The sequence below is a fragment of the Mustela nigripes genome, chromosome 13 (genome assembly GCF_022355385.1).
Source record: "Mustela nigripes isolate SB6536 chromosome 13, MUSNIG.SB6536, whole genome shotgun sequence".
Lineage (NCBI taxonomy): Eukaryota > Metazoa > Chordata > Mammalia > Carnivora > Mustelidae > Mustela > Mustela nigripes.
In genome coordinates this window covers 26,654,406-26,669,550 of record NC_081569.1, presented here as the reverse complement: position 1 = coordinate 26,669,550, position 15,145 = coordinate 26,654,406, and the positions used below count along the sequence as shown (strand labels likewise).

At 38.8% G+C, this 15,145-nt stretch overlaps 1 pseudogene; it reads right to left on the bottom strand.

Annotated features, from left to right (window-relative positions):
* Positions 1-13,145: 13,145 nt before the first annotated feature.
* LOC132029121 (glyceraldehyde-3-phosphate dehydrogenase-like) lies at positions 13,146-14,098 on the bottom strand (annotated as a pseudogene).
* Positions 14,099-15,145: the final 1,047 nt, after the last annotated feature.

Sequence of the window (15,145 nt, the reverse complement as noted above, 5' to 3'; positions counted from 1 at the left end):
CAAAACAAACTACAAAGGGGACAAAATAGAGAGAGAGGCAAGTAAAACAAAACAAAACAAAACAAAACAAAACAAAACAAAAACAGACTCTTAACTGTAGAGAACAAACTGATGGTTACCAGATGGATGAAATAGGTGAAGGGGATTAAGAGTACACTTACCATGATGAGCACTGAGTAATGTATGGAATTGTTGAATCATTATAGTGTACACCTGAAACTAATATAACACTGTATGTTAATTAAACAGGAATAAAAAAACAGAGTTGAAAGCCTCAAACTTCCAGCCAAAGCTCTGTATAAAGGACCTAAAAGCTTCTATACTGGCCCTGAAAGAAATCTTATACCCTGCAAGCCCGAGATTTCTGAAAATCAAACCTACCATCTTTACTGAGTAGCTGAATTACAATATAATTCAAATTCCTAACTTCACAGTGTCTCTTGTTAAAGTTAGGAAATTGATTGGGAAGGATGGGGTCCTAAAAATTGGAATGGGGCCATATGGGACGATCCCAAATGAAGCTGGGGATATCAAACTTCTAAAGTCTGCTGAATCTTCTTTGACAACCCAAACAGCCTTTCAACCACTGCCTGAGGATGTTAGCGCTTCTTTGCTCTAATAGTCCTCACTAAGATAGTTGCCCTGAGAGGCACCAATGATCTTCATCAGGACTTACCTCACAACTGTTCTTTCTATCTAAACCAATAAACTAGATTCAAATCCAAGCCAAATTTGATTACAAATGGAGGATGAGGGGGAGGAGTAAAGAATGAGTCTTCATTTAAATGAAAAAGGAGAATGAGTCTTCATTTTATAGTTTAAGCAACTGGATGAAGATTGGTACCCTTCCGTGAGATGGTGATAAATGTGGCTGAGCAGATATGGAGGCTGGGAGACAGAGGTGAAAATAGTTTTATGAATGTTTGAGTTGAGTGCTTGCATGACAGAAATACACAAGAGTCAGTTTGAGACAGATCTGGCCAAGAGAAATAGAAGGAGAAGATGGAGAAAGTTGTTATAGAAACATTGCAATGAGGAAAATGTTTTCTGGTTTCCAAAGTTTTCCACAATAAACACACTTATCTGTCATTATGGTTTTAGACACAACATTCTTTCTGATCAATGAACTCACTTAGGAAAAAAAAATGCACCAATGGGCCCATGCTCTTGGATTTAACTGGTTTTATCATCATACTGGAGCAGCTGCCTTAATAGAATTTACTTAGATTATTTTTAATTCCTTTCCTCAACATTTTATAGTTTTCAGTATACAAGTCTTTAACCTCCTTGGTTACATTTACTCCTAATAATTCTATTCATCTTGATATTATTGTGAATGGAATTGTTTTATTTCCTTCCCAGATTGTTCATTGCAAGTACATACAAATACAATTAATTTTCAGATACTGATCTTGTATCTTGCAACCTTGCTAAACTCATATATTGGTTCTTGTAGTTTTTTAGTGGACTCTTAAAGATTTTCTACACACAAAATTATGTCATTTGCTAGTAGAGATAGTTTTTACCTTTTCTTTTCCTGTACAGATACTTTTCATTTTTTTCTAATTGTCTTAGGTAGAATTTAAGTACAATGTTCAGTGGAAGTAATCTTATGGGAAAAGTATCCAGTCTGTGTGTGAGATGTCTATAGATGCCTTCCTCATGTTACAGAAGTTCACTTTCATTCATAGTTTGTTAAATGTTTTTATCATGAAAGGTTACTGGGTTTGATCAAATGCCTTTTCTGTATCATTGAGTTGATTGTGTGATTTTGTTATTAATCTACTGATAATAATGTTAATTAATTTTTTATGTTTAAATAATTGATTTCCTAGGATAAATCCCATTGTACGTATGTACACATATGTACACATTATGGTGTAAAACTTTTTTTCGAATTTTGTGGAATTCCATTTGCTAGTATTTAATTGAGGATTTTTCTGTTATTTTTTAAAAATTATGATCAAGGTGATGTCTCAGTGGCTCAGTCAGTTGAGCATCTGCCTTCAGCTTGAGTTATGATCCCAGGATCCTGGGACTGAGTACCACATTTGGCTCCCTTGCTCAGTGGGGAGCCACTTCTTCCTCTGCCTCTCACTTCCCCTGCTTGTGCTCTCGCTCTCTTTCTATCAAATAAAATCTTTTAAAAACTTATGACCAGGGTTCATCCACATAGCATGCATCAGAATTTCATTTCTTTTTAAGACTGAATATCATTTCCTGGTATGTATATATCACATTTTGTTTATCCCTTCATCTGTTGGTGGATAGTTGGGTTATTTCCACTTTTTGACCATAGTGAAAAAAGCTAATATAAATATGGTTGTACAAATAGACCTTTGAGACCCTATTTTCAATTGTTTTACATATATACCCAGAAATGAAATTGCTAGATTATATGGTGATTCTATGTTTCATTTTTTCGAGGAGAGAGCATACCTCTCTTTTATAGCATCTGCACCATTTTACATTCCCACTTGTGACACATAAGGGTTCCAATTTTTCCACATCCACATCAACAATGGCTATTTTCTGTTTTTTTGGTGGCGGGATGGGAGGGTGCTTATTTCACTTCTAGTAACCATCTTAATGTGGGTGAGGTATAATTTCACTGTTGTTTTGATTTAGAGTTCTCTAATAATTAGTGATGTTGAACATCTTTTCCTGTGCTTATTAGGCATTTGCATACCTTCTTTAGAGAATATTTATTCAAGTCCTTTGCTGTTTCCTCAATTTAGCTGGTTTTAAATTTTTTTATTTAAATTCAGTTTGAAATAACATATACTGTATTATTAGTTCCAGAGGTAGAATTTAGTGATTCATCAGGTGCATAAAACACCATGCTCATTAGTTCAAGTGCCCTCTTTAATGCCTACCACCAGATTATACCTTCCTCCCACCCACCTCCTCTACAGTAACCCTCAGTATGTTTCCTATAGTTAAGAGTCTCTTATGGTTTGTTACCCTCTCCATTTCATCTTATTTTATTTTTTCTTCCCTTTCCGTGTGTTCATCTATTTTGTTTCCTAAATTCCACATATGATCGCTGCAAAAGAAAGAACAGGAGGTAGTATTCTCTGCCAGGGATTTAATCAATATGGAAATAAGTAACATGTCTGAACTGGAATTTAAAGCAATGATTATGAAGTTGATACTGGCTGGGCTTGAAAAAAGCATAGAAGACACTAGATAATCTCTTCCTGTAGAACCAAAAGAACTAAAATCTAATCGGGCTGAAATTAAAACTATTTCTGAGATGCAGTCAATAAAAGAGGCATTAACAGAAAGGAAAATGAGGTAGAAGAGAAGTCAGTGATAAGAAGATAAAGTAATGGAAATTTAAAAAGCTGAAAAGAAGAGAGGAAAACAACTACTGGATCACAAAGGGAGGCTTCAAGAAGTAAGTGATTCCATAAAGCAAAATAATATCCAGATAATAAGAGTCTCAGAAAATGAAGAGAGAGAGGGCCAGAGGTTTATTTGAACAAATTATAGCTGAGAACTTCCCTAATCTTGGGAAGGAAACAACAAGCATTCAAATCCATGAAGCAGAGGGAACACCTACACCTTAAAATCAATAAAAAAATAGGTCAACCCCTTGACATATAATAGTGAAGCTTATAAGTGTCAGAGATAAAGAGAAAATCCTGAAAGAAGCTGGGGATGAGAGGTCTTTGACACTAGGGCTGGTGACAGACTTGTCCACAGAGACCTGGTAATCCAGAAAGGACTGGAATGATATATTCAAGGTGCTAAATGGGAAAAATATGCTGCCAAGAACATTTTATCCAGCAAGGCTGCCATTCAGAATAGAAGGAGAGATAAAGAGTTTCTCAGAGAAACAAAAACTAAAGGAATTTGTGAACATCAAACCAGTCCTGCAAGAAATACTAAAGAGGATCCTTTGAATGAAGAGAGAGTCCAAAGGTAACATAGACCAGAAAGGAACAGAAACAATCTACAGGAACAGTGACTTCATAGGCAATACAACAGCACTAAATTCATAACTTTCAATAATTACTCTGAATGCAAATGGACTAAATGCTCCAATCAAAAGACATAAGGTATCAGAATGGATTTTTTTTTAAAAAGACCCATAAATATGCTATCTATAAGAGACCTATTTTATACCCAAAGACACCTCCAGATTGAAAGTGGGGGTATAGAGAACTATTTATCATACTAATGGGCATCAAAAGAATCTGGAATAGCAATCTTTATCTCAGATAAATTAGCTTTTAAACCAAAGACTGTAATAAGAGATAAAAAGGACATTATAGGGGCGCCTGGGTGGCTCAGTGTGTTAAGGCCTCTGCCTTCGGCTCAGGTCATGATCTCAGGGTCCTGGGATCGAGCCCCGCATCGGGCTCTCTGCTCAGCGGGGAGCCTGCTTCCTTCTCTCTCTCTGCCTGCTTGTGATCTCTCTCTGTCAAATAAATAAATAAAATTTTTTTAAAAAGGACATTATATCACAATAAATGGCTCTATCCAACAAGAAGATCTAAGTTATAAATATTTATGCTTCTAACCAGGGAGCAGCTAATTATATAAACCAACTAATAACCAAATTAAAGAAACACATTGATAATAATACAATAGTAGGGCACTTTAATACCCCACTCACAATAATGGACAGATCATCTTAGTAGATCAATGAAGAAACAAGGGCTTTGAATGACACAAAGGACCAGATGGACTTTATAGTCATATTTAGAACATTTCCTCCTAACAGAATACACATTCTTGTCAACTGCACATAGAACATCCTTCAGAATAGATAATATACTGGGCTACAAATCAGGTCTCAGCTGGTACCAAAAGATTGTAATTATTCCATGTGTATTCAAACTACAACACTTTAAAACTTGAACTCAATTACAGGAGAAAATTTGGAAGGAACACAAATACATGGAGGTTAAAGAGCATCCTACTAAGGAATGAATGGGTCAAGCAGGAACTTAAAGAAGAATTTTAAAAATAAATGAAAATGAGGGGAGCCTGGGTAGCTCAGTGGGTTGGGCCTCTGCCTTTGGCTCAGGTCATGGTCTTAGGGTCCTGGGATTGAGCCCCCCGTTGGGCTCTCTGCTCAGCGGGGAGCCTGCTTCCCCCTCTCTCTGCCTGCCTCTCTGCCTGCTTGTGATCTGTGACTGTCAAAGAAATAAATAAAATCTTTTAAAAAGTACATGAAAATGAAAACACGACAATTTAGGATCTTTGGGATGCAGCAATGGTGGTCCTAAGAGGGAAGTACATAACAATATAGTCCTTTCTCAAGAAACAAGAAAAACCCCAAATACACAATCTAACCTTACATCTAAAGGAGGCAAAAGAGGAATAGCAAATAAAGCCAAAATCCAGCAGGAGAAGGGAAATAATAAAGATTAGAACATGAACCAATGACAGAAATTTTTTTAAAAACGGAACAGCACTGAAATTAGAATCTGGTTCTTTGAAAGAATTAATAAGATTGATAAACCCCTAGCCAGATTTGTCCAAAAGAAAAGAGAAATCACCCAAAACTATAAAATAATGAATGAAAAAGGAGATCAGAGCCAATACCAAAGAAACACAATTATAAGAGAATATTATGAGCAATTATACTGGCAACAAATTAGGCAATTTGGAAGAAATGGAGGCATTCCTAGAAACTTAAACTACCAAAACTGACACAGGAAGAAATAGAAAACCTGAGCAGACCCATAATCAGCAAAGACATTGAATAAGTAATCAAAAATCTCCCAACAGCTTTCTGCCCGTGGACACCACCGAGTAAGCATCGCTGAAGTCTTCCCTCCCACCGCCGTCATGTCTAAGTCAGAGTCTCCCAAAGAGCCTGAACAGCTGCGGAAGCTCTTCATCGGAGGTCTGAGCTTTGAAACAACCGATGAGAGTCTGAGGAGCCATTTTGAGCAATGGGGAACACTTACGGGCTGTGTGGTAATGAGAGAACCGAACACCAAGCGCTCCAGAGGCTTTGGGTTTGTCACATACGCCACTGTGGAGGAGGTGGATGCTGCCATGAATGCAAGGCCACAGAAGGTGGATGGAAGAGTTGTGGAACCAAAGAGGGCTGTCTCAAGAGAAGATTCTCAAAGACCTGGTGCCCACTTAACTGAAAAAGATTTTTGTTGGTGGCATTAAAGAAGACACTGAAGAACATCATCTAAGAGATTATTTCAAACAGTATGGGAAAATCGAAGTGATTGAGATCATGACTGACCGAGACAGTGGCAAAAAGAGGTGTTTTGCTTTTGTAACATTTGATGACCATGATTCTGTAGACAAGATTGTCATTCAAAAATACCATACTGTGAATGGCCACAACTGTGAAGTAAGGAAAGCGCTCTCTAAGCAAGAGATGGCTAGTGCTTCATCCAGCCAAAGAGGTCGAAGTGGTTCTGGAAACTTGGGTGGTGGTCGTGGAGGTGGTTTTGGTGGGAATGACAACTTTGGTCGCGGAGGAAACTTCAGTGGTCGAGGTGGCTTTGGTGGCAGTTGAGGTGGCGGTGGATATGGTGGCAGTGGGGATGGCTATAACAGATTTGGTAATGATGGAAGCAACTTTGGAGGTGGTGGAAGCTATAATGATTTTGGCGATTACAACAATCAATCCTCAAATTTTGGACCCATGAAAGGAGGCAATTTTGGAGGCAGAAGCTCTGGCCCTTATGGTGGTGGAGGCCAATACTTCGCCAAACCACGAAACCAAGGTGGCTATGGTGGTTCCAGCAGCAGCAGCAGCTATGGCAGTGGCAGAAGGTTTTAATTACTGCCAGGAAACAAAGCTTAGCAGGAGAGGAGAGCCAGAGAAGTGACAGGGAAGCTACAGGTTACAACAGATTTGTGAACTCAGCCAAGCACAGTGGTGGCAGGGCCTAGCTGCTACAAAGAAGACATGTTTTAGACAATACTCATGTGTATGGGCAAAAAAGCTCGAGGACTGTATTTGTGACTAATTGCATAACAGGTTATTTTAGTTTCTGTTCTGTGGAAAGTGTAAATCATTCCAACAAAGGGTTTTAATGTAGATTTTTTTTTTTGCACCCATGCTGTTGATTGCTAAATGTAATAGTCTGATCATGACGCTGAATAAATGTGTCTTTTTTTAAAATGTGCTGTGTAAAGTTAGTCTACTCTGAAGCCATCTTGGTATACTACCCCAACAGTGTGAAGTTAGAATTCCTTCAGGGTGATGCCAGGTTCCATTCGAAATTTATTTGCAACCTGCTTGGGCACAGAAGCCATTGTCTCCACAAACCTTGGTGTAGTTGAACTGACAGTTAATATGTTGTGACTTGGAGTTCACCATTAAAAGGTCACCCAAGCAAAGTCCTGGAGTTTATTTGGTTATTAATACGATTGTTGGCACATCCTATGCAATATATCTAAATTGAATTATGGTATCAGATAAAATTATAGATGGGATTAAAGCTTGTGTATCATCCATTATCATGTGTAATCAATAAAAGATTTAATATTCTCTTAAAAAAAAATCTCCCAACAAACAAGAATCCAGGGACAGATGACCTGCTAATAGAATTCTACCAAACATTTAAAGAAGAATTACTACTTAATCTTCTGAAACTGTCTCAAAAAATATAAATGGAAGGAAAACCTCCAAACTCATTCTATGAAGCCATAATTACTTTGATTCCCAAACCAGAAAAAGACCCTCACCAAAAAGGAGAATTACAAACCAAATTTCTGATGAAGATGGATGGAAAAATTCTTACCAAGATACTAGCTAATAAGATCCAACAGTACATTAAAAAGATTATTCACCATGACCAAGTCAGATTTATTCCTGGGGTGCAAAGTTGGTTCAACATCTACAAATCAAACAATGTGATACAGCAAATTAATAAAAGAAAAGACAAGAAATATATGGTCTTCTCAATAGATGCAGAAAAACATTTGACAAAACACAGCTCTAACCTTCTTTTTTTTAAAAAAAGTATTTTTTTGGGACGCCTGGGTGGCTCAGTTGGTTAAACAGCTGCCTTCGGCTCAGGTCATGATCCCGGGGTCCTGGGATCGAGTCCCACATCGGGCTCCTTGCTCCATGGGGAGCCTGCTTCTCCCTCTGACTCTGCCTGCCACTCTGTCTGCCTGTGCTCGCTCTCGCTCTCTCTCTCTGACTAAATAAATTAAAAAAAAAAATCTTAAAAAAAAAAGTATTTTTTATTTATTTTCGGCATAACAGTATTCATTATTTTTTCACCACACCCAGTGCTCCATGCAATCCGTGCCCTCTGTAATACCCACCACCTGGTACCCCAACCTCCCACCCACCCACTAGTTCAAACCCCTCAAATTGTTTTTTAGAGTCCATAGTCTCTCATGGTACACCTCCCCTTCCAATTTCCCCCAACTCCCTTCTCCTCTCTAACTCCCCATATCCTCCATACACAGCTCTATCCTTGATAAAAACTCTCTGCTGTGTAGGGATAGAAGGAACATACCTCAATACCATAAAAGCCATATATGAAAAGCCCACAGCTAGTATCATCCTCAAGGGGGGAAAATGAGAGCTTTTCCCCTAAGGTAAGGAACACAACCGGGATGTCTACTCTCACCACTGCTATTCAACATAGTACTAGAAGTACTAGCCTCAGCAATCAGACAACAAAAATAAGTAAAAGGCATCCAATCAGCAAAGAAGTCAAACTTCCACTCTTTGCAGATGACATAATACTCTTTGTAGAAAACCCAAAAGACTCCACCCCAAAATTGCTAGAACTGATATAGGAATTCAGCAAAATTTCAGGATATAAAATCAACACACCGAAGTCTGTTGCATTTCTACACGCCAACAATAAAGCATCAGAAAAAGTAATCAAGGAATTGATCCTATTTGCAATTACACAAAAAACCAAAATGATAACTAGGAATAAACCTAACTAAAGAGGTAAAGATCCATACTCTGACAACTATAGAACACTTATGAAAGGAATTGAAGAGGACACAAAGAAAAATATGAAAAGCATTCCATGTTCATGGGTTGGAAGAACAAACATTGTTAAAATGTCTATACTACACAAAGCAATCTACACATTTAATGCAATTCTTACCAAAATACCATCACCATTTTTCACAGGGCTGGAACAACTGATGCTAAAATTTGTATGGAAATTTGTATGGAAACCAGGAAAGACTCCAAATAGCCAAAGGAAAGTAAAAAAAGAAAACCAAAGCTGGAGGCATAACAATACTGGACTTTAGGCTACATTACAAAGCTGTAGTCATCAAGACAGTATGGTACTGGCATAAAAACAGACACATAGATCAATGGAACAGAACAGAGAATCCAGAAATGGACCCTCAAATGTATGGTCAACTACTCTTTGAGAAAGCAAGAATGAATATTCAATGCAAAAAAGACAGTCTCCTCAACAAATATTATTGGGAAAACTGGACAGCCACAGGTAGAATGAAACTGGACCACTGTCTTTACACCATAAACAACAACAAAAAAAGACTCAAAATGGGTGAAAGGCCTTCCTGTCCTGTGAGACAGGAATCCATCAAAATCCTAGAAGAGAACACAGACAATAACCTCTTTGACCTCGGCCACAGCAACTTCTTTCTAGACACATCTCCAAAGGCAAGAGAAACAACTTTGGGACTTTATCAGGATAAAAAGCTTCTGCATAACAAAGAAACAGCCAACAAAACTAAAAGGCAACCTACAGAATATGAGAATATATTTGCAAATGTCTTGCTAATCTTCTCTGTACCATTCCAACTTTAGTATATGTACTGCCGAAGCGAGCACACAAATGTCTTGTCGGATAAAGGGCTAGTATCATATATATATATATATATATATATATATATATATATATATATATATATATAATTTATCAACCTGAACACCCAAAAAAACAAAGAAAAAATCCAGTCAAGAAATGGGCAGAAGACATGAAAACGCATTTCTCCAGAGAAGACATACAAATGGCTAACAGACACATGCAGATTGCTCAACATCACTCAGCATCAGGGAAATACAAATCAAAACCACAATGAGATATCACCTCACACCAGTCTGAATGGATAATATCAACAACTCAGGTAACAACAGACATTAGCTAGAATGTGGAAAAAGGGGCGCACTCATACTGTTGGTGGGATGTAAACTGGTTCAGTCACTCTGGAAAACAGTTTGGAGCTCCCTCATAACGTTAAAAATTGAACTACCCTATGACCCAGCAATTGCACTACTTGGTATTTATCCAAAAGGTACAAATATAGTGATTCAAAGGGGCACATGCACCCCAATATTTATAGCTGCAAAGTCCACAGTAGCCAAAATATAGAAAGCCCAGATGTCCATTGACAGATAACTAGATAAAGAAGATGTGGTATATCTATCTATCTATCTATCTATCTATCTATACTGAATATTACTTAGCCACCAAAAGAATGAAATCTTGCTAGTTGAAACAATGTGGATGGAACTAGAGGGTATTATGCTAAATGAAATAAGTCAGTCAGAGAAAGACTGATGTCTGTCATATGTGGAATTTAAGAAACAAAACAGATGAACATAAGGGAAGAGAAGGAAAAGTAAAATAAGATAAAAACAGAGATGAAGGCAAATCACAGGAGACTATGGTTAAGAGGACAAACTGCGGGTTGCTGGAGGGGTGGCAGGTGGGGCGATGGGTTAAGTAGGTTATGGGTTTCAAGGAAGGCACTTTTGGGGGTGAGCAATGGGTGTTATATGTGGGTGATGAATCGCTAGATTCTATTCCTGAAATGGGAACTGCTTCTTACAAGTTTTGGTATGATGTGTTTTCATTTTCTTCTTTTTTTTTCAACAAAAGAAAGAATTACATTTTAATTTTGCATAGGTATACCATTGACATTAAAGCTTATTTTTAAAACCCAACAATAAATTCATTCATGTTTTAAAATTTATTTTTTATTTATTTTCAACATAACAGTATTTATTATTTCTGTACCACACCCAGTGCTCCATTCAATCCCTTCCCTCTATAACACCCACCACCTGGTACCTCAACCTCCCACCCCCTGTCCCTTCAAAACCCTCAGATTGTTTTTCAGAGTCCATAGTCTCTTATGGTTCATCTCCCCTTCCAATTTCCCTCAACTCCCTTCTCCTCTCTAACTCCCCATGTCCTCCATGTTATTTGTTATGCTCCACAAATAAGTGAAACCATATGGTAATTGACTCTCTCTGCTTGACTTATTTCACTCAGCATAATCTCTTCCAGTCCCGTCCATCTTGCTACAAAAGTTGGGTATTCGTCCTTTCTGATGGAGGCATAATACTCCATCATGTATATGGACCACATCTTCCTTATCCATTTCTCTGTTGAAAGGCATCTGGGTTCTTTGCACAGTTTGGCGATCATGGCCATTGCTGCTATCAACATTGGGGTACAGATGGCCCTTCTTTTCACTACATCTGTATCTTTGGGGTACATACACAATAGTAAAATTGCAGGGCCATAGGGAAGTTTTATTTTTAATTTCTTGAGGAATCTCCACACTCTTCTCCAAAGAGGCTGCACCAACTTGCATTCCCACCAACAGTGGAAGAGGGTTCCCCTTTCTCCACATCTCCTCCAACACATGTTGTTTCCTGTCTTGCTAATTTTGGCCATTCTAACTGGTGTAAGGTGATATCTCAATGTGATTTTCATTTGAATCTCCCTGAGGGCCAGTGATGATGAATATTTTTTCATGTGTCTGATAACCATTTGTATGTCTTCATTGGAGAAGTGTCTGTTCATATCTTCTGCCCATTTTTTTATATGATTACCTGTTTTGTGTGTGTTGAGTTTGAGGAGTTCTTTATAGATCCTGGATATCAACCTTTTGTCTGTACTGTCATTTGCAAATATCTTCTCCCATTCCGTGGGTTGCCTCTTTGTTTTGTTGACTGTTTCCTTTGCTGTGCAGAAGCTTTTGATTTTGATGAAGTCCCAAAAGTCAAAGAGGAGAATTTCAGGCCAATATCACTGATGAATATGGATGCTAAGATTCTCAAAAAGATCCTAGCAAACAGGATCTAACAGCACATTAAAAAGATTATCCACCATGACCAGGTGGGATTCATCCCTGGGCTACAAGGATGGTTCAACATTTGCAAATCAATCAATGTGATAGAACAAATTAATATGAGAAGAGAGAAGAATCACATGGTCCTCTCAATCAATGCAGAAAAAGCATTTGACAAAATCCAGCATCCGTTCCTGATTAAAATGCTTCAGAGTATAGGGATAGAGGGAATATTCCTGAACTTCATCAAATCTATCGATGAAAGACCCACAGCAAATATAATCTTCAATGGGAAAAAGCTTGAAGCCTTCCCGTTGAGATCAGAAACACGACAAGGATGTGTTTTCATTTTCATTTGTTTCAAAATATTTTCTAATTTCTCTTTTTTTAAAAGATTTTATTTATTTATTTGACAGACAGAGATCACAAGTAGGCTGAGAGGCAGGCAGAGAGAGAGGAGGAAGCAGGCTCCCTGCTGAGCAGAAAGCCCAATGTGGGGCTCCATCCCAGGACCCTGGGATCATGATCTGAAGGCAGAGGCTTTAAACCACTGGGCTACCAAGGTACCCCATAATTTCTCTCTCTCTCTTTTTTTAAAGATTCATTTATTTATTTTAGAGAGGGAGAGAGAGAGAGTAGAAGTGGGAGGGCAGAGGGAGAGGGAGAGAGAATCTCAAGCAAACTCTGCCCTGAGTGTAGAGCCCAACCTAGGGTTCAATCCTAGGACCCTGGTTTCATGACCTGAGCTGAAACCAAGAGTTGCATGCCCAACAAATTGTATCACCCAGCTGCCTCTCTAATTTCTCTTCTGATTTCTTCATTGGTATTTGAGTGTATTTTTTATTTTCATATATTTGTGGGTATTTCCATTTTCCTTCTGCTATTTTTTTTAGAGGGAGGGCTTTGTACAATATACTTTATATTGATGGCATTGATAGTATATGACAAGGTAGAGCTCCCCAAGTCCCTCCCCTTCTTCAGAGGGTCTAGGATGGAAACTGTGTAGGGCTGGGGAGATTCTCAGGGTGTTGGGGGATGAATTGGAGCCAAGACTCTCCAGCAGCTGAGGACCTCTCTCTTCCTCTTGCTCTCAGTGGGCCAGGTGGTCCAGGGCACTCTTATTCTTTAGAGGTCATGTGGACTGTAAGGTCTACCATCCATTTGATGTAGCCAAATTCATTGTCATACTAGGAAATGAGCTTGACACAGTGGTCATTGAGAGCAATGCCAGCCCTGGCATTGAAAGTGGAAGAGTGGGTGTCACTGTTGAAGTTGTAGGAGACACCTTGGTCTTCAGTGTAGCCCAGAATGCCCTTGAAGGGACCCTCTGATGCCTGCTTCACCACTTTCTTGATATCATCATATTTGGCAGCTTTCTCCAGGAAGCAGGTTAGATCCATGACTGACACATTGGTTATGGGGACATTTAAGACCATGACATTAAGCTTCTCATTCATTTCAGGGATGACCTTGTTTATAACCTTGGCAGTGCTAGTAGAAGCAGGGATGGTTTTCTGTACAGGCCCTCATCCATCATGCCACAGCTTCCCAGAGGGGCCATCCATAGTCTTCTGGGTGGCAGTGTTGGCATGGACTGTGGTCATCAGTCCCTCCATGACAGCAAAGCTATTATGAATGACCATGGCCAGAAGGGTCAAATAGTTGATGGTGCAGGAGACATTGTGGATAATCTTGAATAAGTGGTCATAACTATGGTTCACACCCATCACAAACATAGGGGCATAAGCAGAAAGGGCAGAGATGAGGACCTTGTTGGCCCTACCCATCAAGGGAGCCCCAGCCTTCTCCATGGTGGGGAAGAGACTCCATAACATACTCAGCACCAGCATCACCCTATTTGATGTTGGCAGGATATCATTCATGGAAGATGGAGATGGGGTTTTCATTGACAATAAGTTTCCCATTCTCTGTCTTAATCATGCTGTTGAATTTGCAGTGGGTGGACTCATACTGGAACATGAAGACCATGTAGTTGAGGTCAGTGAAGGGATCATTAGTGGTCCACTTTGCCAGACTTAAAAGCAGCCCTGGTAAACAGGTGCCCAATATGGCCAAAATTCTTTTATTCCAGCCTTCACCATCATGTGTCAGGGACATGGCTGGCATTGCACCAGAAAATGCCACTACGTATTAAACAGAGCAGAGAGCTCCTTCTGGTGTTGATTTCCAGTTTCATCATTATGAAAAAAGATGTTTTGTATGATTGTAGTCTTTTAAATTTTCTAAAGACTTATTTTGTAGCCTAACTCTGGTCTATTATGGAGAATGTTCCTTATACACTTAAGAAAAATGTGTATTCTGCTGTTGTTGAGTAGTGTTCTGTATGTGTTTTTTAGGTCAGATTGATTTTTTTAAAACTTACTACAAAGTTATAATGATCATAACATACAGTAATCATAACCATGTGGTACTGGCACAAAGACAGACATATAGACCAATGAAATAGAATAGAAATCTCATAAAGAAACCCTCAGATAAGTGGTCAAATGATTTTTGACCAAATAAGGAAATAGAATACTTGGACAATATGTCCTTAGCATTTTAATAATAGTTTTTAAAAATTGTACTCTGATAATTCCAACATCCCTGCCATATGTGAGTCTGGTTCTTTTGCTTGCTCTACCACTTTAAACTGTTTTTTGCCTGTTAGTATGCTTGTAATTTTTGTTTAAACATGTATATGATGTAGTGGCAATGCTGGCAGGCTGGCTCCAGGGTCCCAGAGAGAGTCCTGCAGGACCAGTCAGCAGGGCTACGCATATGGAAATCAAACTTGAGATAGCAGGAGGTAAAAGTGGAGTTTACTGAAAATATAGAGGGAGTGCAGATAGAGACAGAGTGTCTGGGAGACTCAGAGAGGAAAGGAGGGAGTCTTGTCTTTCATCAGCCTCCAACCTGATATCCAAACTAATCCACCATTTCTGTCACCACTCTGAGCCAGGCAAGACAAAAACCAGTTCCCCCAACAACCCCCAGATGAGTCATAACATTGTAGACGACTCCCACTTTTTTCCTTTCACCCTAAGGGAGGGACCAGAAATTAAGCAGCTTCCTCTTAAATCTATGCCAGGGAGGAAGTCGGCAAGGGTGATAAAAA